A 3,040-nucleotide genomic window follows, 5' to 3' on the forward strand; every position below is an offset into this window, starting at 1 on the left:
AAACTTAGGATATAGTGACCGAGCTTTCACAAGCGTGGTGGTTTGTCATTGGGAGTGGCAGAGGAAGCACCAGAGAAGAACACAGTGGCATGGAGCTAACTGCTGGTGAGGCATTTTCAGGGAGGTGCTAACCCAGCCACCATTGCTCTCTGCAGCTGTACTCTTTAAATTGTCATTGCAGCTGAGGCCCTCCTCCAGCTGGAGCAATGAAACACCTTGGCCTTTGGTACCAAAGACGAAAGAGGAGGAGGGATGGAGAGCCCAAACTTTTTTCCACGTGATCTTCTCCCACATGCAGGAGCAGCTGTCCTCTGGCCCTCAGCCCTGCCTGTGCAGGAAGCCATCCATGCTGTCCCTCTTGGGCCCACTCAAGCTAGGAGGAGAGCCCTGGCAAGTGGAGAAGACTACCTCAGAAGACACAGGTGGGTATCAGATACAAAAGGCTCTGTCTTCTCACAGTACCTCCTGCACCTAGAACACACTGAGCACTTCATCTGTGTTAGTGGGTACAGCACTGCCTGTGGAGGGGTGGGGAGCACTGGTTGTCTTCTGCCACTTAAGAGTGCAGAAAAAGCCACTTCCAAAGCCACCTGCAGGTACAGGCTGTCTACCAACAGCATCTTCACACCAAAGCAGGCTGCTGCTTGCATCTCTCCCCTTGCTTCAGCAATTTGCTGGCTACAGAGGAATGAAGCAGGTGCTCACTTGTTGTGCTGCCTGGTGGGTCCTGCTGTTCCCAGTGCCCCTGGCCATAGACTGTTTATTGAGCACATTTAATAACATCCTTTTGGCTGTGGGGCTTCACTTGTGGCTCCAGCAAGAGTCCAGAGAGACAACAAAACTCTGCCCTGCATGAGAAGCTGCAGAATAAGGGCTCCTATTGTGTGCTGTGTTCACAGCAGATGCAATATTTACTTTAGGAAGCATAACAAGTTCACATCCAGTGTGAACAAGCCCAGAAAGTCTCAATGAATGCCTGTTCTGTCCTTAATCAAGGGCCTATTCACTTCAGACAAGAGTTACTTGACTGAAGACCAACTTTCTGAGGTGGCTGACAACAGCCATGTGCAATCTCCATACCATGCCCCAGCCACCACTCCAGCAGCAACTGGTGGTGCTTTCCCACGACTCCCTGGCCAAGGTTGCTCCCTGCCAGCATCCCAGAGCTCAAGTTGGCAGGACTCAAGACAATTCCTCCGTTCTTCCTGGGCTTTACAAAACAAAGGGCAAACCACCTGAGATCTTCCACAGATCACAGAATCATTGATCTCAGAGGTCTGTTCCAGCTTCATCAAGTCCAGCCTCTGACCCAACACCACCACACTGACCAGACTAAGTGCCACATCCAATCTTGCCTTAAACACCTCCAGGGATGGCAACTCCACCCCCTCCCTGGGCAGTCCATTCCAGTGCCTAATTCCCCTTTCCACAAGGAAGTGCTTCCTAACATCCAACCTAAACCCCTGGCACAGCTTCAGGCCATGCCCTCTAGTCCTGGCACAAGTTGCCTGGAAGCAGAGCCTGACCCCCACCTTCCCTTCAGGTAGCTGTAGAGTGGGACAAGGTTCCCCCTGACTCTCCTCTTTTCCACGCTACACAACCCTGGAAGGAGGACCTACAAGACAGATTCTCATCATCAGAGGATGTCTGCTGGGATACAGGGAATGCTGTATGCTTTGCTAAATCAAGAATTTAATATGTTTGTGTCACCAAAAAAACAACACAAAGATGGCTCACAGCTTGTGGGTGCACAGAATGAACAGCAGAGGGAAATGCTCAGGTCTGCTGTTCAGAGCATGACTCCCAGTGTGACAAAGAACTAATGAGAGTCCCACACCAATGGAGGGAAAGTACAAATTCAAAAAGAAAAGTTACATCCCTTCTGGGGTTTGGCAGCAGGAAAATGGTTATTGGCATGCTGTGACCATCAAAGCTCATCAAAACATTGGAGACCTTGCAGGGAACAGGGTGAGAGCCATGGGGAAACTTGGCTTACACAAAGGAAGTTCATGCTGCAATCAGCTCAGGAAAGAAATGTTGAGGTGGCTTGGTTGTGGGCTAGGAGAAGCCATAGAAGTAGCTAAAAAGTAAGGCAGGAGTCCTCAGGCTCCTGTTGAGCAACCCAAGGAGACCCTGAAATAAAATTCAGGCCAGAATTAGAGTGCCAGCATGGAGGAAGGGAGTTAATTAGTCATTGCAGCAACTATTTTAAAGGCTGTGATGAATTTTTGACCACTACACGTCTTTAAAAAGTCTTTCTAGTTCAACCCCAGCTCAGGCACCACACGAGAAGTCCTCCTGCCTAGGATAAATGGAAAGGTCTGTCAGGAGGATCATAACAGCATGCTCCAGCTATAAAAATACATGAAACAATAACATTCAGTGCAAAAGAAAAAAAACCACCACCCAACAAAACCACAACCCCAGAGGAATTCATTCTGTAGGTCAGGAAATCCTCCAGTGGATCAGATACAACATGATGGCTCCACAACTCAGTTAAATGACTGCTCCTTGCTGCAGTGCCTTCAACAGCTCCACGTACACAGAGGTGTTTGAAACCACTTGTGGGCTGCAAGCCATCATGGGCCATCAGGGAGCTTCTCAGCACCAGCTCAGCTTGTTTTGTATCCAGCTGTTGTCCATATCCATTAAATGCCAGCCTGCTAGTGTGAGGCTTGCTCCAACCCAAGCTGAAAAGAGAGTTAGCTAGCTCTGCTTTAAAGAAAGCATTAGAAACAGGCTGGGCTGAGGAGAGCCCCACAGATACACTTGTCACTGAAGCACAAACCACTTCCTGACAAGTTTTATCCACCTCTGCCACAGGTTCTTGTGACAAAGGAGCTGCAGAGCAGTCACTGCTCAGCTTCTCAAGTCTGAGCACGTAAAATGTGTTTACTGCATGCACAGAACTTATTTCCTGCATGTAGCAGGCTAAGAAATTTATATTGTTACAGCCCAAATATTTGCAGGGTGACGGGAATGAGAAAGCCAAAGCTGTGTATCCAGAGCAAGATAAAAGGTTGCCTTCAGTACACCTGAC

The sequence above is a fragment of the Indicator indicator genome, chromosome 13 (assembly GCF_027791375.1).
Source record: "Indicator indicator isolate 239-I01 chromosome 13, UM_Iind_1.1, whole genome shotgun sequence".
In the NCBI taxonomy this organism is placed as follows: domain Eukaryota; kingdom Metazoa; phylum Chordata; class Aves; order Piciformes; family Indicatoridae; genus Indicator; species Indicator indicator.